The sequence below is a fragment of the Uranotaenia lowii genome, chromosome 2 (assembly GCF_029784155.1).
Source record: "Uranotaenia lowii strain MFRU-FL chromosome 2, ASM2978415v1, whole genome shotgun sequence".
Classification (NCBI taxonomy): Eukaryota; Metazoa; Arthropoda; class Insecta; order Diptera; family Culicidae; genus Uranotaenia; species Uranotaenia lowii.
This window is the reverse complement of record NC_073692.1, coordinates 106,040,364-106,063,998: the sequence shown is the minus strand read 5'-3', so window position 1 is coordinate 106,063,998 and position 23,635 is coordinate 106,040,364. Positions and strand designations below refer to the sequence as shown.

The 23,635-nt window shown below is 34.2% G+C and overlaps 1 protein-coding gene across 1 annotated transcript in view; it reads left to right on the top strand.

Moving 5' to 3' along the window:
- Window positions 1-282: 282 nt before the first annotated feature.
- The window catches only part of LOC129749824 (uncharacterized), a 110,141-nt gene continuing 86,788 nt past the window's right edge, over window positions 283-23,635 (top strand). The window contains exon 1 of the mRNA XM_055744914.1: window positions 283-1,567. The gene's annotated coding sequence lies outside the window, so the exon portion shown is untranslated. The remainder of the gene's footprint in view (window positions 1,568-23,635) is intronic.

The following is a 23,635-nucleotide window of genomic DNA, read 5'->3' as shown; positions in this document are numbered from 1 at the left end:
AACGAATAACATTCACTCCACTACACTTTGTACCGCACGAGTTTTTTGCGCTTTTATTTTTTTCTGCAAAGTTTCTCTGGTTTTGCTGGCTGGATGAGTGAGTTGAACTGAGAGGACCACACAAAAAAGTGTGTGGATTCCGTGGGTTCACCCTCAGCCAGCTCAGCTCAGCTCAGCTCAGTCAGTCCTCCCTCAGTTGGTTCGGTCTTGATTGTTCTGTTTTCGTTTGCAACTTTGCAAGTTCCTTTCGACCGGTCCTTCCAATCAGAGTTAGTCAATAGTGAGAGCTCGCGTAGATTGGACGTTAAATCGGTTTTCGCGCGCGGTGTTATTGGTCGTCGACGCGAATCCAGTCTGTACCTGGAAAAAGATTAGGCTACCTCAGGCATACCAAAGTAGGCATATCCTTAGTTGGCCAGTAGTCTTCTGTGTTGTGGAGCTTTGATTAGATTTGTATTATTATACGTGTGGTTGCTGTCTGGGTCCTATCGCGTTCATATATTTTGTCGTAATATCCCACGATTAAATTAAAGCAAGCATCTCACGGATCTTAAACAGAGCAACAAAACGGAAGTTGAAAATCGTATCAAATCAGAGTACCGCTTGAAGCATTTATGGCTCGTGTCGTAGGTTGCTGTGTATTTATATTTGGTCAGGGCCAAAAGTGACCGTGAAAGGACAGGAACTCGAATCAAAACAAAATTGATGGACCGGCGTTTTCGGTTTTAATTTTCTGCGGATGGTGTTTCTCTTCCACTCTAATCTGTGAGTGTAGCGAAAATAGAGAAAAAAGGTAGTGCGAAGGAAAAAAACGGAAAAGTTGAATAATTTCGAAGAATTTTTTTTCCACCTCGGTTTATTTTCTGGTGACAACCGAATTGTATCCACGGAATGGGTTTCTCAATCTTGATTGCAATTCGGCTGGGAGTAATTAATTTCCAAGTGTCGCATTCTCGAGACTAAAAGTGCCCGTGGAAATGGGCTGAAAATGAAGATTTACTTCGTTGTCAATGTGCAGGCTGAGACCAGCCTTGAGAAAAAAAATCAGTGAAGGTGGCATGTTGTGACGAAATCCGCAAACCCCAAACAAGTACGGGCAAAAGATAAAGCACTCTGCAATGATATGACAATATATTAAAATTTCGTTTCGGCCAACATTATCTTGAACCTCGAAGTGGATTCGAGCGAGAACGAGATTGGGCCTTAAGAGAATGTTCAAATAGCCAGCCGAAGAAGAATGCGCTGTTTTGACGTGGTCGCTGGCAAACGAAAAATTTTCTGGTGAAAGTTCAAGGAACGAAGAATTAAGGAAAATATCTAAATCACGATTGGATTTTTGATTTCCGTTACCACGCGTTTGTATCAAAACAAGTCATGATGCCTTGTATGACAAAAGTGCGTCCTTAGTGACCAATTCGCTTTTAGCTGCGTTGAATGGAACAACTCGGCCACAAAAGCGAACAGCTGCTAGCAAGAATCTGACTTCTTATCCACACTTGAAAGTATGTCCCCCAAATATACGGATTGACCAGTCTTTGAGACCCCTTCCTCACCCCGCAAAAATTTGGTAAGTAGAAAAATTATAGTAGCATGCGAATACAAAACCACCCATTTTAAGTCAGCTGGTTGCAATTTTTTTTGTTAAGCTATTGCTTTTACCTAGGAGGTATCAAATTTTGATGAGAGACTGGTATTTCGTCGGTGACTTCATCAAGTTCCTATTACAAGTTTGTTCCACTTGGGAGTTTTTTTCATTATAATTTTCATGGCAAAATCATCTATCCGACTTATTTAATTTCGATCAACTCTGTTTAAATTAAAAAAAAAAATAATGCACAAATCACACTATAAGTTTGATGATTTTTCACATCGCGTACAAATTTTCACTAAATACTTTTAAATCAAATTTATCATAATAGTTGCATAGTAACTGATGAAGGTATAATGAAGAATAATACATTTAACTAAAAATTTTTAATCGGTTTTGATTGCTGAAAAAAACAAAGTTTTTGGACGCAACATTCCTCTACCAAAAAAAATTGTATTTTGTTTGGCTATAACCTGCTGGTTAAATATGTCTCTAAACTATATTTTAGACGTGTTTTTTTTTCTAAAAAGTGAATATTTTTCTATTTAATCAAATATCCAAAATTTTATTCAGAGCGATTCTATCATCTAAATTTTATCATTTTTGAGCTGCTAGTATTTTCTCAAAAATTCTCGATTTCTCTGAAAGAATACCCAATTTTTTTCGTATTTTCCCGATTGATTTCAAATCCCGTCTTTTTCCCGCATTTCCTAATGAGTGGCCGCTCTATAAATGATAATAGCACTATTTAACGCCCACATTAGAGAGCCCCAAATGACCTGACTTTTGAAAAAGTTGTGCGCTGCAAGCTAAAATTTATTCTAGGCCTAGTACAAGGTCTCATGCCAAATTTGGGCCAGATTGGATCACGGGAAGGGCTCGCTCAACGAGCCTGATGGGATTTTGAGACATTTTGTTCGGGAGGATCCTGAAAATCCAGTTTTTCATGAATAACTTTGGTCCCCTTTGGCCGATTTCTTTTGAATGCGGGTTTTCTTAAAACCTAAACTATGACAAATATTTCATCCGAAGACTGCATTTCAATTTGAGTTAAAATAAAAAAGTAAGTCAGCTTGAAAAAATAACTATCTTTTTTAAGGGTGATATTCATCACTATTAATGAGAGACACTGCTTCGAACATTTTGATGCAGCATTAACAGTGTTGAATATCACTCTGAAAAAAGTTATCCCATTTTTGAAGTCTAATAACTTTTTTGTCATAACTCGAATCGAAATACAGCATTCGAATGAAATATTTGTCATAGTTTAGGCTTTAAGAAAAACCTCATTCAAAAGAAATTGCTGAAGGATACCAAATTTATTCATGAAAAACTGGATTTTCAGGCTCCTCCCGAAAAAAATGTCTCAAAATCCCATACAAACTTCAGACTCGTTGAGAGACCCCTTCTGGCCCAAACTTGGCATGAGATTTGTACTAGGCATAGGATAATTTTAGCCAGCAGAACAACACGTTCAGAATAAAAACGAACTATGATGTTCTGATTTTGCAGAACAAAAAACATCAACAAAACGGACCAACAGCTGTCTCAGAAAATCTCTGATAACTGGAAGTAAGCATGATGTTTGTGAAATAGTAAAATACAAACATAGAATGAGATACATATCTGCGTATAGTATTTAGAATCACAACTCAATGTCTCAAGTCAAATAAAAATCATAATTTCAGATCAAGATTTTGAAAATATTGCCAATGCCAAAGGTTCCTTCACTTAGGAAATGTTTGATTAATAACATTTTCGTAGGTGATGGAAAGAATTAGAGAAACATGAGCTATCAATGAACGAAAGAACATAAGCCGTAAATATCATGAATTTTTCGAAAAAGATACAACGGCTCACCGGCAGGACTCGAACCTGCAATTTCCGGTTCAAGTCCTGCCGTTGTATCTTTTTCGAAAAATTCATGATATTTACGGCTTATGTTCTTTCGTTCTTTGATAGCTCATGTTTCTCTAATTTTTTCCAGTGCCTACGAAAATGTGATTATTTTCAAGTACAAAGATGTACCAACCGATTTCATAACATCAGTATTGATTTGGTTTGATTAATGTCCGGTCTACATGAAATATTGCCGGGGCTGATGTTGACGGAAACTTCGGTTTGGGGATTCAGCGAAAATAAATTGCAGAATAGGTAAATAGAGAAAATATGAGAATCTTAACCAATATCAGAGCCAAAGTAGGAAACGCCAAATTTATTACTCAAACTTCAAATGTTCATTCCAATTTCATATCATTTGAACCAAAAATCGGTTTCAAGTGATTTGATTTTTTTTTAATTTGATTGCGAAATTCAGAATAAGATTCTAATTAGATCAAACATAAGATCACTCAATAAAACTCTGAGTTTATTGCATTGTAACAAGAATTCAGAATATTTAAAGGGTAATTTAAAAATTGAAAGGCTCAGAATAATAAAATTAAACATAGAAAGTTTTGGAAAGTTTCAAATCGAAATCTATGACTGAGAATCATAGTAGCTTTTTAAAATATCTTAATCAACCAAAGTTTAAGTGTGAACAGAAAAAATGTATCGCGTGAGATGTGGTACAAGACTTATGAAATACATGGTTTGATCCGCTGTGAAATCAAAAATTATTATGACACAAGTAACGAAGGGAAAATGTTGTGTTATTTATTGTGAAGTACGCATTTCAAGTTGTAGGATTTATCTGGACTTGCCCGGGTTCTCAAAAAAAAAAAAAAAATGAATGAAGTGCGATTTATTCACTTTTCCCTTGAATTTTGATAATGAAACTTGCATTTTACTCGGTTTTGCTTGCAGGTTTGGATTCGAGAAAAATTTTAAATTATATCTCTCCATAACCGTCACCGTAATTAATGTTCATTACTTCGGCCTTATCGTTGAAAAGTGATGTCTTTTTTAGTAAGAACATCTTAAGATTATGAAATTTGATCGTTCTCGTGCTCTAACAAAAATTTAGTATGTGATGATAATGCTTCTGATAAAATTCTACCCGTTCATTTTCACCATCTTACATTTCTTCTAACTTTCTATCCGTCTATAAAATTTCATTATTTTAAGATGTTCTTACTTAAAAGGATTTCCCCGATAAATCCGATAAATTAATTAGTAAATCTAGAGATTTTTCAAGATTTTATAAAAAAACATGTAAAGGGCGAACACGAAATTATTGCGACACATTCAACAGGGCCTAACTTTTTTACTATTGGGTAAAAATCAACCCAATTTTGCTCACTGTCTCACTGATGTGTATTGTTTACATGCTGTCAAACTAGAAATCGTGTTTTTCGATTCAACGAAAATGGAGGTGAACCAACGCAAGTCGAGAAAACAAATTCTTTCCAAACATAAAATAAACAACATTCACTATTCAACCGTCTCCCGAGTGTTGAAGCGGTTCCAGGAGCAGTTGACGTTGAACTACGACAAAGGAGTTCGAAGAAAACCGGGACCGGAGAACAAAAATACGGAGGGAAAGGTGAAGCGGATGATTAAAGCAAATCCCAACATCTTGAACCGTGATTTTGGCTAAAAAGATCGGCATATCGCAGAGCTACGTCCAGAATGAAAAGAAGAGAGCTGGACTACATGCATACAAGGTAGAGAACTTCCCAAATCGCGATGAGCGGCAACAATCGACGGCTAAAACTCGGGCGCGGAAGCTCTACGAGAAGTTGCTGACAAAATATGGTTGCTGTGTGATGGACGACGAAACGTATATAAAAGCCGATTTTAAACAAATTCCGGGGTTGGAGTTTTTCACCGGCAAGAGCAAGTTCGATGTGGACGACAAATTTAAGAAGAAGAAAATGTCGAAGTTCGCCTCCAAATATATCTTTGACAAGCCATCTGCTCTTGCGGAATGAGGAGTGAACCTTTCGTGACAAAGGGCTCAGTAAATGGTGAGATCTACAAATCTGAGTGCCTCGAGGAGCGCCTTTTCCGTTCTTGCAGCAGCACGACGAAGCTCCGCTATTTTGGCCAGATTTGGCATCAAGCCACTATTCTAAAATTGTCCTGGAGTGGTTTGAGGCCAATTCTGTCCATTTTATTCCAAAGGACATGAACCCGCCAAACTGTCCGGAGCTGCGCACGGTGAAGCGGTACTGGGCAATAATGAAGCGGGAACTTCGGAAGAGCGAGAAGACATTCAAAGACGAGAAGAACATGTTAAGAAAATGAAAAAAAAAACTGAAAAACTGGTAACGGATGACACTGTAAAGACTTTGATGGAGGACATTGAGCGAAAATGCGTTAAATTTTGCTCTCAAGGCTCCATCGACTAATTTTTCTTTTGATTTTTGAAGTTAATTTATGCATAAAAGTATCCTGAAATTTTGGTTTGATTCTAAACATTATAAGAAAATTGGCATGACATTTTCGGTGTCGCAATAATTTCGTGTTCGCCCTTTATATATATTTTTGTCTGACCCGGATACGTGTTACAAAAAAAGGAATGCTTACACTAGGGCCCCCCCCTAAACTTTTATAAGTTTAAAATTTTCGAGACATTTTTTCAGGGTAGGGGGGGGGGGCTTAACTATTTTGTTTTACGTTTCAATATAGTTTTTAAATTTAGATTTCCATTTTTGGTTTTCTATAACTTTAAGTAGTGTGATTAAAGCTGTGTTATTTTTTTCCCCGGGGCAATTGCAAAATAAACAAAACAAAACAAGTGCATGAGTCTTAAACATAATTTAATGAAAATTAAAAATGACAAAAATTGTCATAAATTTATGGAAAATGATGCTTATGAAAAGCTATTATATTTAAGAAACATGTTTAAAAAATAAAGAAAATACCGTTCGATTTCGGGACGGTTCGAAAAAGGCTCCAAAATCGAAAAGGATCTGTTATTTTTAAAATAAAAAAAAAAGTTTTAGGAAGGACCTTACTTTAAATTTTTTATGGGCTTGTGACGTCACAAGCCACTTGTGATATAGCTCAGTTGGTAATTCAGTTGCCTCCCGAGTCGATGTTCGTGCGTTTGAGCCCAAGAGTAAACATCGAACACAGTTGTATTAAAAGAATGTACCAACTGCATCGTTCATATAAGTCGCGAATGACATCAAGATGTTAAAATGAGTATAATCGAAACAAAAAATAAATAAAAATTTTGAACAGTTTTTGTCAGTCTTGTTATTTGTTGTATTTCATTTGTAAATTTTGTCATTGTATTCATTTCATCATTTTCTTGTCATTTTTGTGATTGTGGTATTGAAACTCTGTAATTCTTCAAAAATGATATTTTTAACATAAATTTACTTTGAAAAAAATCCATAACCTTTTCAAACGAAACATTAATACAGCAGAATTTGGGCAGCCTTTAGTGTACCCTTAGCTGGCGAACTTGGCTGTCGAACTGATTGAATAGTATTTTGATTCTGCAATTTAGATTATTTTTTTCAGGACATACTGTACTGTACTGAACAACTTACATTCTTCCATAAAAAGCTTAAACTTTCATGATTTTTCTTTTGTTTCGATTAGTCGTTTTAACATCTTTATGTCATTCGCGACTTTCATGATGATTTGCGTAAATAAGACCTTTGGACACCTAAACTATATTATGAAAATGGTTCAATTATTCAACTAGGTACATATATCTTAAATTATGATTCTAGATAGTTTTTAAAAATTTACCCTTTGTGGTTCACAAACTTCTTGATGTGAAAAGAAAAAAAAACATTGTTGAAAAAACTATTTGTAATTTTGTTTTGCTAGGCAAAAATGCAAAAGCCAAACAGTACTCAGAACCGTAGAAATAATTAATGCGCTATAAAAAGTGGTCTCTGTTCATTTGAAAAGTTCTAAGGCTTTTTTCTGTCATGAAAAGGGGTTTAGGCGTACCTACTAAACGTTGTTGTTTTGTTCCGAAACACGTGACAGCTGGCAGGGCGCTCGTAAAGTGCCTAATCGATTTCATGCTTTATTTGTTATAGTTCTAACACATTTTCATTGTTTTCCCTAAAACACGTTTCAAGCTCAACCAACCACCCATAACGGCATTTGACAATGTTTGAACGGAATTTTCCTTCTCTTTTAAAAGTTTGCACTCTTTCAAAAGACAGATGGAAATCAAAACACGACATTTCAACCTCCTAAAATGTTTTAAGTAACTTTTAAAATATTATAAATCAAGCGAATCGCATCCCAGATCAATGCCACCCACACCCACAGTTATTGGTTTAAATTCACTCGCTTGTGGGGGTTGTTCTGAGCACTTTGGCCCGTGTTTTGAACTTGTTGTCACCACAAATAGGGGGCTACGCGAAGTGTTTTCACAATTCAATCGCTTTGAGTCCGCGCGCGGCTCTAGGATGATGGCCGTAATTCCATCCAAATGAATGCAAGAAGGATCGTTTGCGCTACAAATCAACGACGATGTCTAAAATTATTCCTTTGAAAGTGCGTATCCCATTGCCAATAAGTTACTGCACCGAGGGGTGCCATTCATTACCGTGCTACGTACTGCTAAGTTCGAAGAAACCATCGCCAGTACGATGATTCACAGCGTGTAGGCAGGTGTAGTCGATGAACTGACCTACACTCGATTCCACTGCCTGTTGTTGGTCGCAGCACGCCACGCCACGCCAAATTCACCGGCCACTCTTGGCCAGTAATGATGTACAAATTATTACTCTGGGAGGTAGTTGAAGACTGCGTTCCACTTAGACACAACACAGCACGGCTGTTTGTATATCAATCCCAAGGGTCTTCTTCGGCCATCGACGACGACGTTTCTTTGACGTTTGAATGTGCGCATACGGATCCAGTCGTGCTCAGGGAGCTTTAATATGGTTAGTTAATTTAACGATCTGATAAAAGCGCTGTGTAAAAATTTAGATTTGCTCATTTTATTAGCTGAAAAAATCAGTTTTGCTTATTCGTTATTTAGGCTCCCCGGGAGCAATAGAAATTATCTTATATGTTAAGCTATGCAGCGGGTTCAAAGACTACCTAATCTTTGTGGTTGGACATCTTCGCGGAAAAAACTTATCTAATAGTAAGATCTTCTTAACAGGGGATTGAATTACACTGTAAGCAGAGAGACAATCAAAATCATTTCAAACGAAATTCTAACAATCTACATTACTTTGTACAAAGGCCGTTACAGCTCTGAATTTGAATGTTAGAACTCTTGGTTAGAATAGAAAATAAAGTTCAGAACAAACTATTTTGAAAGTGAAAGTACATATACGTATACTGAAACCTCTTTCAATGTATACTTGTGTGGAAAGAAGACGAATATAGCTAAATTCAAAGTTATATTTAATGTGCGCTTGATCTACGAAATCACTATCTTCGGCTTCATCAACCCACTGCCGAGATTTTGAGCAAAGGTCGTAAAATTAATTTACACTTTAGCATTATCTTGTCTCACGACCTCTCATAAATGTAGAAACGGTACTAACGCAGTTTTTGATACCATCGCTAAACACCCGACAACAGCTTTAATTACTTCCATTTAAGGACAATATATGATAGCTTTTTTGATATACAGTACTGTTCATAATTATATAGAAATTGGAAGCACGCGCACTGTCACTTCGACTTTGAACTTCCATAACTTTTTACTCTGATGATAATTTTTGATCAAATTTTTTTGCGTTAGATAGATCAACTATCACACTATCATAATTTGAGCTTTCTGGAGTTTGTGTGGCCAGAGATACAGTAATTCTACGAAAATCAGACTTTTTGGACTTATCTCATTTAAAATGCAATATCTCAGAAACTACGCTACATTTTTTATTGAAATTTTGCAGAGTGATTGTTGAAATATAAAGCCAGCATGTCTGAAGTTTGCGAAAAGTTGTATCGATGAGATCAAAAGTTACGCGAAGTGCAATATTTCAGGCATGAACCTAGAAATGCGATTTCTATAGAATTTTGGACGATTCATGAGAACAATATCGTTTCCATCTAACAATCAGACAAAAATGTCTGGCAAAAGCAATGATGACAAGAAAAAATGGAATAAATGATCCATTTGTGTTTTGAAATCAGAATCTCGCGATATTGTTTTGATTTTTTGGTTGAAATAGATTTACTGGTTGTTAAACAGAGAATATGGTTTTCCTATGGAAATATTCGTCCAAAATTCTATAGAAATCGCATTTCTAGGTTCATGCCTGAAATATTGCACCTCGCGTAACTTTTGATCTCTCCACCTTCTTCAAGAAAACCACAATATCAACTTTCTATCACTTCATTACAGTTTTCGTGTTACCCGCTAGCACACGGGATAAGGGAACATATGTTGGGTGGGAGTCTATGATACCACAGGGTCGCTTATGCAATGTCGAAACTGACGGATGCGTGAGTTCCCAATGCGCAGGGAGCCAAGGGATAGGAATATCAAATCTGTCGCTTGCCGTTTACACAGGTGAAAGTAGATTATTTCTACTGACACAAGGCTTCGTGGTAATCTTAGTTGGTTGCATTAGGAAGGTTCACTGATTTAGAAATTAAAGGAATTTGTCGAAAGGAAAGTTATAATATTCTTGTGGCGATGCCAACAAGTTTGATTGGAACTAGCGTAGGGTTACCAGATCCCGCAACACTAAAAAGAGTACATTGATATCATTTACTCAAAAAGTCAGGAGAAACGGTATAACTCCAGTTTTCTGAGCTTCCAGCCATTAGGGTGATACAGGATGCATTTAATTATCGAGTTTTGCCCCCGGTTGGTATGCAAAATAGCAGAAAAAGGATGTACATATTTCGAATTATCTGAGGACTCCCCTAATTCCTCGAACAAGCGTGATTCTACTTTTATTGAAAACCGAGATATTTCAATTAAATCAAATACTGCCAATTTGTTGAGTTTTTGTAAAAGTTGGATTATTCGAAAAGATAGCAGTATTTAGACGTTATGCTGACAAACCACAATTAACATCATAAAATAATCCATTTCAAAAAAAAGTTTTTTGGGGCGCGTACATTTCCATTACGATCATTATTTGAGATTTGCGCGCATTTAAACATATTACAAATGGTGTACAAATGGATAACTGTTTGCATACTCAAAAGCGATTAACTACTAGTAACATACTTATTACGATTAAAAATGCATTTTAATGAAAACAAGATGTTATCGAATTTTATTTTTTGTAAGCTGAATTCCTTTTGTAGTTTTCGCATAAGATGTGAAACAACCTCATAAAATGGAAGTTATACGTTGGTTTTGGAGATCAAATGCCTTTCAACAAAAAAAGAGTACATTTGGTAAAATTTCACAAAAAGAAGAGTACGCCCATTTTTCGATCGAAAAAGAGTACATGTATGGTAACCCTAAACTAGCGGTTACATTCGCTTAATTGCTGGATTCCAGATCCAACCAATATAGAGTATTAATTTTAAGAAATCTGTGAATGTGTCATGGAAGGGAAACGGTAGCTTTTGTAGGAATTTTTTGGTATATTTGGTTGTTAATTTTGCCAATCGTTCGCTACAACTTATCAATTTTCATCTTCCACAGATCGTCAGCCCAATTTAAAACTAGATATATCTATATATTTTTTTTAATGTTTCCTCTCGTTCTTACCCGAAGCATTCAGACAAGGCTTTTCAGTGAAATTTTTTTAACATGAGATAAGCCAGGTGCCCGCTAGAAAGTTCGTATCGATTACCTTCACGAATTTTTTTAAAATTTCACCCCGCTACCAGGTCTACAATTTTGCGCACGATTTAACCGCCGCATTTTGTTTATTTCACCGGTAGACAGCTTTTTTAATCATTAAGACACAATGTTTGGTGTGTTTTTTATTTGTTGGGCAAGTCAGACAGAAAAATTGACCTGTTTTAATACTTCTCCAATTAAAAGGTTCGGATGGAGCTTTGTTAAACCCCTCACTTCCCATAGCTTAATGGAATCTTACTTTTATCCAAATTTCAGCTCACTGTTCGCATAGTTAATTTCCAGCTGATTTGCGGTCTGTCAATGGGACTTCCCTAGATTTTTCACGATCTTGCCCAAAAATGTTGGTCAATGAATTTATTCATTAGACGCTATCTCAAAACTACTTGACAGATCGCCACGGAATTTTGTAGATGTAAACATTATATTACTAAGTACAGGGTGGCAAGCGAGTTTCCATTTTCCAATTCCCTTTTTTTAGGGTATTTCCATAAAATATTTCCTCGGCTGTGAATAACATGAAGAAATCTGTACATCGTTTTTTTTTACCAAAAAAGTAGGCATATATTTTATACAAATATTGATTGGGATATTTTACAAAAAAAAAAAAATATTAACAAATTTAAATGCAAAGCTTTAAGAAAATAATTTTAGTAGAAGATAATTCTAGTATCCTGCGAAGTTTCGTCGAATATTTTTACCTTCTTCTCAGTATTTAACAACCACTTCGTTTTTTATAAGATTTATTTTCATGATTTAGATTACATTAAAAATTTATATAACTCCATGTGATCAGAAATTTTCAAGTTGAAATTCCAATGAAAAATTGTTTTTGGATTGAATTAAATATCCATAAATCAAATCTAATTTTTCTTTCTAAACCAAGACCAGAAAAGTTCCACCTGCCTCAGTAAGCGATAAGGTTATGAAAGTTATGAAAGTTGAAGAATGCGAGCAAAGTTTATAAATAACACAAACCAAAAAATTGGAATTTTATTAGAATTTTGTTTTTAAATATATGATTAATGAAATGAAAACGTGAAGTATGGTTAGGATTAAAACGTGTACGTATACTTTCGTATTTCCCATTCAAAATCGCCGAAAATTACTAAACTTCATTTCATCCTCATTTGTTCAACAGATTCATTCGATTTTTTGGTCGGACTTGTCAAAATTGTTTTCTGTACATTTGAAATATTTTCTTTACATTTCTGCTTATTTTAAGTTTTTATTCAGCATAGCGTAACTCAGATGAAGTTTTGAACATAAAAAAAATCAAGGCCAGTTGTAAGAAAGGTGTTAAGCATCAATCTTAAGTTTCGAAACAAGAGTTCATAAAAAAATCTATCAACATATGTTTGCAATGTTATCAAAATTTTTGATTTCTTAAACTTAAACTGTATCCAGACTTTCAGGATTATTTTTTTCTTCTTAATATTCGTAAAGAAAGTGCACTAAGGTATGAAATATAAAATTTTTACATTATACAATGATAACATAGCTAATTAAAAAAATAATCTAAGCTTCACATTTATTTGAGGTTTTTTTTTCATTTAAAACACATTTTTTACTATTCAGACACAATATCCGTGAGCTAAGAAACAGTTTAATAACGAGAAATTTTTCTGCTACGTTTGGTTATTTTAAAATACGAATAAAATATTTTGAGACTTAAACTGGAACACTGAAAATGCAAGGGCTGCTGAGCAAAACAAAATCCAATTCTAAATTTTTCTCCAAATTTTCCTTAAAGTGTACGCTGAAATGTTAAGCTTCTGGGGAAAAAAAATTAGTGTTGAAATGAATGAACTCTAGAATTCAATAGATTTATATATAAGAAAAACGATTCATATAGAATTTTCCCAGTTTTGATTCGAGATTCCAGGTTTTTGCCGGTTCCATTTTCAATTCCCGGGTTTTCCGGTTTACTGGCCACCCTGTAAGTAATTTCACTGAAAATTTCATAAATTATCATCCATCCTTTCATAAGTAATTCACAAATGAATGTGATGCATTTTTTTTTTCGAATACAGTCCTTATTCTAGCAATATTGTTTCATAATCATCGTAATTGTGACCCTTTCTTTCAAGAATAAATTTCTTCATTTTAAGACTTTCCCTTATTTAACAAAAAATGCCCTTTTTTCGATAGCCAAGCGGAAAGCGTGGCTTTGACGCTTTTGAAAAATGATTGGTTTTTTTCTTGTATAGCGATACGTTAAATATTCATCTGATGCTATTCATTAATTTCATCGACGCTTTTCAATGATTTTCAGAACCATAGAAAAACGATTTTTTATTCCCACACGAAACAATCCTATTCAAACTTTATAATAAAGTCAACAGACACCCAAGTGCTGGCGCACAAATCTTCAAACTTACACACCCATAACATTTCATGATATTTTGGCTTGAAACTATCTTTTACAGTAAGAGCAATTATCTTACTATTATTTAACGAGATTTCACGCTACTCGAATTTTTTGTATACAGCACTTCTGTATACAGCACTTCTACGCAATATTGGACGTTTTCGGATGCCTGATTTAAAATGTAATAACTCACATATGACTGTTCCGCTCAAACTTCTATGGGAGATTTTTGAAAAATGATTAAAACATGAGTTAAGTTTTCAAAAACTCCATGGAATAAATCACATTACAAAAGTGCTAAAGCTACATGAAACTTTAGCTAAATGAGTTGAGTCATAAAGTGAATTTTTTATTATCTGGCGGGTTTGCGCCGGGGGTCTTCGGATTTTCTCCAAAATTTAAAAGTTTCTTCGTTTCAGCACCATAAAAAACATGTGTTTTTGCAGATTTCTAAAACTTTTATATTTCAGGTTAGATAATGTTTAAGTTGTAAAAAAATAACCCTCTTTTCAAATGCCCATAACTTTGTCAATTTTCAACGTAGAATATAAAATTGCCCGCCAGATAATAAAAAAATCACCTTATGACTCATCTCATTTAGCTAAAATTTCATGTAACTTTTGATTTATTCCAGCTATTTAAAGCTGATAAAATTTTAATGCGTTTGATGTGCTATTTTACATTCTGCGTTGAAAATTGGCAAAGTTATTGGCATTTGAAAAGAGCGTATTTTTTTTTCGAAAACATAACCGTTATCACACTCAAAAAATAAAAGTTTTAGAAATCTGCAAAGACAAACAAAATTTTTAATTTTGGAGAAAATCCGAAGACCTCTGGCGCAAATTGTCAGGGAATAATAAAAAATCCCCATATGTGAGATATTAAAGTCTGAATGAAAGAAGTTAATAAAGTTATATTTTGTAGAAGTTCTGTATCTCATGTTTAAAAAAAACTAGAAACGCATGGACAAAATGAAGTACGCACTATCAATAACGTTTACAAATCACAATTATTCTGCATAAAAAATTGTTCAGTCTTCTAATAAGTCAAAAAGAATTCAATTCCCTGCAAACGTTTCGAAGGCTTAAAATAAGGGTTTTATTTTGCTATCGAAATACCAGTATCTGAACTTTTCTTATATCGTGTTTGAATTTAAGGGAATCTTTCGATTGCTTTGATTCAATGGATTTCTTGAGAAATTTGGCAGTTATGGCTGGTTTTGAATTTCCGCTTGGTTCTTCTGTCTTGCCGAACTACTACGGGTTTTAGCATTTTACTTCTTATTTGTGTTGGCTTATTTTGAACGTATTTGAAAGCAATTTTGCTTTGAAAAAATCTCTCTAACGGTTTTTAGCTTGAAGTTTGCGAATATCTATCGAAACATGTTTTTCAAGCTATTACCGAATTTATTCGCACCCTTAAAAGAGAAAAATCATTTTTGTTGTTACCGTGGAACCGAGTCTGGTAATGGTTGTTGTGCCAATTTATAAATTCTCTAAAAGAAATTTTCTGCCCAACAACTTTGTCCAAGATTATAAATGCGTATCTTATTAGACAAAAAAGTTATAAGGTGTAGAATGGGGGCATGTCATTTGGCATTGAAAAACAATAAATTCAATTGACATCACTGTTAGTTAACTAGCGAGTATTGCATAACTATTTTTCATGTATTACTTTGCTAGGCACCCAGCGGTGATGTCAATTGAATTTATTGTTTTTCAATACCAAAAGACATACCCCTGTTAAACAGCTAATAACTTTTTGCCTAATTAGGTACGAAGTTACGGCTTCCAACAAACTTGTTCAGCGCAAATTTCCTTTAAATAATTTACCATAAGCATTCTCGGTTCCATAGAAGAAACAAAAATAATGTTAAACGTTACTTAAAAAACTCTGCAAAAAATCATATACGAGTTTTGAACCAAAGCGAAGCTTTTTAGACCCAAGGAAATTCAAAAATGTATAATAAAGTTTATATATGAAATTTCTTCCATCCTTGTATTTTTTCAAATTTTATTCACAACACTTAAGTGTTGTGTTAACCAGTTAACTGGCTAACTGCAAAACTAAAGAACTTTTCATTGCCGCGTACTTACGTAGCACATCGGCAGATTGTTCTACATACTCAAAGCTCTCGAAACATTGGCCTAAAATTGAAGACCTTTTTTTGCTTTTGCCGCGTCATGACAAGAATGATGGATAGACTTGTATGTTTTTACTCTCTGTTCCAAAGGTTGCATTGCAACTCACTTTTACATTGCAAGTTATTGCAGATGTGATGCGATCTATCTGGTGCTGTGTTCGGTCTGGAACCTGGGGATGACCTTCTGATAAACTTGCGGCGACTCAACGTGGTTAAGATCTATACTAAGTCGCTGTTTTTTGTTCCATAGGATATTTTTTATACATATTTTTTTTTATTTGTGTATTTAACTCTACCTATTTCTTTTCTCTACAAACATTTTTTATGGGTTTTAAACATTTTTGTGCAAATATGCCACTATCCTCCTCAAGAGAGATTTATTCATCATTTTTCAGTTCGACTTCCAATTTAGGCTCCTAAGCAGAAAAAAATCGAAGCTGTACCCATCTGGTGGTGGCGGGGAACTCCTTTTAGAGTAATGTTTTCTGTACGTGACCTTCTTGTCGGATCACTTATGCGCAACTGCTATGCCATAGTTTGGAGACATTGCCGCCAGTTGCAATCTAGGTTAGATGATGTAGCTTGTTTATACCGCTATTTACTTATTTTGCTTAGACCGACACTTACAAAATGTTTATAAACTAATTTCACTACAGCATAACCGATTTCTCGCGAGGAAACCTGTGGAACTGCTCAATCTTATGAAACGAATTTAAGCCGGACTGCGATATGTCAAACGGATTGACTATATGTATGACACCTGCGTCTGGTCTCCATTAAAAGTTGTCGTTAATCATTCTTGGAGAACCGAACAATTTCCTGGGTTTGAGAATTGTACCACGAAATATATTACTTTTTGACATTTTTTTTTGTGTTAGAAAAACGACGGATGGCCAATGACGTTAAGCGGCTACAGAGGTCTACATTTAAAATGGCAAAAACATCGTTTTGATTTCTAGATTATAACGGTTATAAAAAAAACCAAAAAAAAGTTCTTTGCCGGGCCTTCCAGTTCTCGATTCAGAAGAAAAAAAAACCGGAAGGAACGAGTTTACGATGTTGAAAGGAATGCCCGAAGACGCAAGAAGTGCGTATGAGAGAAATATGCGAGGACAAAATATCGATTTTCTTCAAGGTCATTTCTGTTTTGGGGGACTTTCCCCCAAGGATGGAAAAAATTGGAAAGCCGGGCTTTCGCTGTGCGTTCTGCGTTTGGGTTGGTGGGCGTCGGCAAATTCGGGACCCTCAAGCAGGAAAATCTTCCCCGTTGCCGAAGATATTGCATTCCAGTTTATGAATTCCACATTATATGCGGATCATAAAGTAGAATGTCCTGTGGAGCTTATGAATAAACCTTACACAGCAAAAAAAAAGTTGTGGTATTACATCAAATACCTGCACATAACTTGAGTCGCAAATATTACCGTCAAACGGGGCAACATGCAAAAGCAGGGTTAGATGCAACATTTGTATACCACAACACTCATTCAATTTTTATTTCAATATACTGTGATCCAGTTATCATTGAATGATAACAAATTGATAATGACATAGTTTTCAATATCGTGAAAGAGTTTTTTAAAGTTTTTGATTCGCATAAAAAATTTAAAAAATCGAGCAATAGATGTACACATTTTTACATTTTTCGATGCCGTAAAAAACTTTACCTCGTATGACGAATTGGCTTAATGATATCACCTACAAACTTTATATTGTCTCATTATCCAATACCAACACTGTTGGTGTGTGAATTTTTTTTCGGACAATCACCAAATTTTTTCAAATAAATATTTTTATAATTCAGTTAGCTGACTGGGGCAAAATGCCACAAAATGCAAATCAGATCTAAATCTCATAAATCACGTTTCCATATGCCGGGGTATGATTGTTTTGCATTATGCGTTGGTTAACATTAAAATTTCATCCATCCTAAGATTTATTTACATGATTTATGCAGCAGATTAACACTTTTTCTTAAAAACATTTTTGACAGAAAAAATGTTAAATTTAATTCGAACAAAACAAAAAATTACTGCAATTGGTGCATTATGCGTTATGTTAACACAAATGTATCAAAAATTTTAAATTTTCAAACGTTTTCACTTGATTTTTCATTAATTACAGAGTTTGTTACAACTTACCCCTTTTTGTTTGTAGGGTGAAAATCGGATGTTTTTGTAAATTTAAAAATAACTGGTAAAACCAATATTTTTTCTGACTGCGTCAGTTTGGTGTCCCATCAACCTTAAAACTTTTGATGAACAAGAGGTATGATTATCTGTGAGCATTGAGATTTTAGAAGCCATTGAAGTTGAAAACTGTTGCATGTTGCCCCAGTTGACGGTACTTGATATTACATCGTCTTGATGTATCTGGATGATTGAAATCATTTATCAATTTTTTTACCGCTCAGGCAAGTGGCCCGAAATTCCTAAAAATGAAATATAAAATAATTATAATGAAAGCTATAGCTTTGCTTACATTTTTATTGAATTTTGGTTGTACTTACAAGCCAAAGAAATACAGCTGAGGTTCGTAATCTGTTTTTTACTTTTTGAAATTGAACGTCAATTGAAGAAAACATTGACTACTTGATGCGATATCACATAGAAGGGTGTGATATTACACTACACGACGTATTCGCATTGTGTACATCGTTAAGATATATTATTGCAACAGAAATCCCTAAAACTACACCATTTCCAGAAATTACGTCGTCCATCGTTACATTATTTTTTGCTGTGTATGATGATGATATTTACCTTTCGTTTTATGAGGTTCGAGTTAATTGATTTTCGTGAATTCTAGTCTGGTTGGTATTTAAAAAAAATCCATCAAATATGATTATTCTCTTTATTATATCGGTTTTTTCAATAAAATTTATTAGCTTCAGCATCAAGCCGTTTAGTATAGCTATCGAGAAATAAATTGCTTCATGCGCTATGTCATTTTTTATAGTGAGAAAAAATATTTTTTAATTTTGAAAGCGATTCACTCAGTCCTGATTAAGCGCATCGTATTTTGAAATTGTGTAGGAAAACAATACACACCTACAAAGAAAACCCGATTTAATACACTTAACAGTGGATTGGAGGCTTTCTTACAGAGTGTAAATTATCTTTGAAAATAAAAGTTTAACTGATTTAGTAGATAAGTAGACTGAACACGCTGATTAATTATGTCGTTTACAAAGGAGATTGCAGCAAATTCTCTTCTAACACTTAATGGTTCAATATTTATTAGTAAACAGCGTGATTCGTAGCTTGGTAATTGGTTCTGAGACCATCCTAGATTTCGTAAAGCAAATAGAACATATTGTTTCTGAATGGATTCTAAACGGTTTTTATGAGAAATTTGAAAGGGGGACCACACAACGCTACAGTACTCAAGTATGGATCGGACATAAGCTGTGTACAATGTTTTTAATGTATATGGGTCTTGAAAATTATAACTAAAACGTTTTATAAAGCCAAGCATACTATTTGATTTTTGAATGACTGAGTTATAGTGATCTACAAAGGTAAGTTTTGAGTCCAATATAATACTTAGATCTCTTATCTTATTGATTCTCTCCACAGGCTCATTTCCTAATGTAACAATTTCATATGACGGATATTTTTTCCTTGTAAATACAATATGTGAACATTTTTTCACGTTTAGTTCAAGAAGACTTTTACTGCACCATTTGTAAAAAATATTTATTTCATTTTGATACACCCTGAAATCTTCTTCGTTATTGACTATCATATAAAGCTTCATATCGTCTGCTTATATAAGCACGCTTAGCTGGTTCAGTAAATAAGTAATGTCATTGACGTATAAGACAAATAATAAGGGACCGAGATGTGATCCTTGAGGCACACCAGATGTAACGTAGATGCTTTTCGAAAGTGAACCATTGAATCTAACAATTTGTGTACGGTTTGTCAAATACAACTCAATCCATTTCAGCAGTTGTGCACTGAATCCGTTTTTATGTAGTGTAAAAATTAACAAAGGGATGTCGATTCTATCAAAAGCTTTACTGAAGTCCGTGTATAGAGCCTGAACGGAATTTCCTTGATCCATGGAGTGGATATTACAAGAAACGAATTCAAGTAAATTAGTCGCTGTAGATCGTCCTTTAACAAATCCATGTTACTTTTCAGTTATGAGTGTTTTTATTTGATTATATATTTTTTGGTTCACTATTGCTTCGAAAAGTTTCATATGCATGATAAGATTGCTATACCCCGGTAATTTTTAATGTCAGACTTTTTCCCCGACTTGAAAATAGGTACAAGAAAAGATTCTTTCCATGCTTGAGGAAAAACACCGGATTTCAACGATGAGTTGAACAATAGAAACAAGGGCATACTTAGTTCATTTACAAGATTTTTTAAAAGTAATGGAGGAATTCCATCCGGTCCGGGCCCTTTGGAGCTATCCAGGGAGCAAATTGATTTATGTATTTCCTCAAGGGTGATTGAATCGACCACAGTTACAAGACAGCTGGCAAAGAAGACCAAGATGCTATCGCTGAGACTTGCTGGCTAATTGTTTCGAAATTGGAAAAAAAAATAAAATAAAAATCGATAGTTTTAGTTATATTTTGGAAAACAAATCTGTATGAAAGAATTTTCCGCAAATTAGTAGATAAGTTTTACCAAAAATCTGTATTCGGTATATACCGAAAACCGGTACCGGAAAATCAGTAAGTGAGGCATCGCTGATCACCACATTTTTCAAATCTTGAAAGAATCTAATCTTATTTAGCTTGCCAAGTAGGTTTTCTTTAAATACCTACTGTTAAATATTGTATTGCTTCATCTACTATTTGATAATAAACAAACATCGTTTTCAAAGTACCTAATAATAATAATAAAAAATACTTTTGTCCAGACTTGTTTACTGTATAGCTTAGCTATAAACTTATTGAAAAAAGACTGGCTTTTAGCACAAAATTTGTTCGTCTAGCTTCAATTTATGTCCTCGTTCAAAGACGTAAACTTTAACTTTGTAAACAAAAAAAACGAACATTAAGTTGTGGTTTTTTTTTTTTTTTCTTTTTTTTTTTTTTCATCTGCCAAAATCAAGCTAATGGAAAAATCGAAATTAGAAAACTTGAAAAAAAATTGCTATAAATTTCAACACATCAAGTTTGACCAGGGATTTTAAAAAACACGTACCGATCGAGCAGCGAAGACAATCCTACAAGAAATGGATTCGTGATGGATTGAAAGGAGTCTCCCATGATGTCCAGTTTACGCACAGGATTAGTGACTCAAGAAGATGGATGAAGATTCTTGGAAAGCAGTTGTTTCATTCAAGGATAAGTACCCTTTCTTATTTTTTCAACTAAGACGGGTTTAACGTAATGCATTTGATTTGATTTTTCTTGTTAGAAATGAAAATTTAGTTTTCTTTTCATTCATCCCATTTCCTTTCTTTTTTCGTTTACTGATTACTAACTGATTCTTTTGAATTGATTTTGGGTATCAAATATTCATGCTTCCATTAAAAGTTCAATATCTTTCAAACGATTAAAGTTCAACCCTGTCTTATCCACGATTTCCTATATTTTGACGAATTTTCAGTTCAAATAACTAGGGCTTTACTAAAGTTATTCATTTTCTTTTACAAAAAATATGAAAAGCTGATTTGACACTATATTTTGACATCTATACATACTATACAAGTTTTTCATAAAATCTGTACAAATTCTAGTAAAACTCAAAGACTAAGTATTTGTTATAATTTCATACCGGTTAACTAGTTTTGGGAAACAGATGTGAGATATTTTAGGGCCTTACGTTGATTTTTTTTTGTTCATCTGAATATAGAGTAAATTCAAAAACCAGTGTAATAAAAACCTACATGCTTAGTATTTATCATAATTTTAAATGTTAAAAGAATATGGTCTTATCTTTATGATTTCTGATCAAATTTTAATTATGTTATAATTTAAAAGAAACCTCATCTGAATTGAACAGTTTTAATACAAAATCACAGGAGCTTAGGAGAATAGAATTTAACACCGATTAAATAACACTAGTCAAAAGTGTTTCCTGGTCATATCCTTTTTACCCAATCCAAACAAAAATTGATTTGCTAGAATGCAGAGGTAACCTCGGTCCTAAAGCATGAAATATTATTCTTTCAATCCTTTCTCTATTTTCCTTCTATCCATTGACTACTACGACGTGGCCGGCGCCGTTATTGATGTATAAAGAGAGAGCATCAGTTTTGTTCATTGTGAATGTGCTGTCAATCCCAGATACCATTCATTTGACCTCTGGACAAAATTGATGGCCTCGGTCAATCACGGAGTAGCAACCATTGGCGATGTGGAATTCGTTCTACTGAGCCACGCCTGCGATCATGGAATTTGAAATGCGTTTGATCTAATACCGATAAAAATACATTTAAAGTTTCACGAAGCTTATAAAGAACTATTGATTGAGATCACATTGCATGTTGCATTTCACCTTCAATGATTTAAGGTGGATGTGAGTAGTCAATTAAGCTAAGCTAAGCTAAGCTAAAAAAAAACGAACATTAAGTTGTTTTGAAAGTTTTTGAATAACTCCACCACTTCACCTACAGCTTATGGGTGTATGGATGTATGTTTGTATGTTAATGAACAAAGAAAAAATGGATAATTAAAGCCACCAAGCGATCCATTGAAGAGTAAAAAATCCGACAACCCGTTCCCGCGTGCAAGAAAAAGAAGGTTTGATTTAGATTGACGGTTGATTAGCGGACAAGTTGTGCCAAGTAGAGAAGAGGTGTAATAAAATCTGATGGGAGTTTCCCTTCTCATTTATTTGGTATCGTTTCGTTGGGGATTGTTGATGGGTTGCTCAACACCTCGAGATAAGGTTTTAAAAAGAACACAAATGATCGATCAAAACTCTGTAACTACCGTCGAGCGGGGTGACAATGTAGCAAAAAAGAAGTGTTTTATTTTAGTTGTTTTCTAAAAAACTAAATATACATATTAATCATTGTTATATCGAAATGGGAACAATGTAGAAATGTTCTTGAATAGTAAATATAAAATTGCACAAAAGTTGGAATCGCCGGTCTTTGCTGTTATTAATTTGTGTTAGGAAAGACTTTTTTTTCGAAACAGTTTTATTGAAACATATCCTTATTTATATAATGAGCTGACAGTTTAAAAACCCAGCACCGTAACTTGGTATTTTCTATCTTAAACTTGTTATTTGTCTTGTTCGTTTTCTAATCATTTTCATATTTCTTTTTATCACTGGTTTCAATTTTTTCGATTGTATTGCTGGTTCTAGGTGAGATATAAAACTTCTTCCTTCGCATCACTGGCTCGTTTAGTGCTGAGAAAATCCTTGAATATTACGTCAAATTTTGCTGCACTGCAGTAAAATAAATATCTCTGTGTTTTGGAGTTTAAGAGGTAGCTTCGAAGCTGTGGAAACTGCGAACTAAGCTTTAGCCATTTTCACCCCCGTTTGTGCATTTTGGACATTGGTCCAAAAAATTGAAATTACCTACTCATGACATATTCCTCCAATTTAAGAAAAAAAACACTGATTTTGGTAAAGCAGATTCAAATGAACAAATAATCAGGAAAAGAGCCATGTAGTTTGATGGTGTTTGTTTATACAGCACACATATTTATGTAATGTATTTCGTTTGTCATTTTCACACTGAATTTTTAGAATTAATTTTCTTGAGACGTAATTTTTCATGCAAAAGAAGAAATGCCTTCTATCATGTGTAAAAATTTGAAAAAGATATCCCCAATATTTATGAAGATAGTTCTAAAACAAACATTTTTCATTTTGACCCATAGTCACTCCGCATGACGGTACCTATAGACTTTATGGTGCTACTACTTCTAGCATTATTGTTGAACAATTTGGTTGA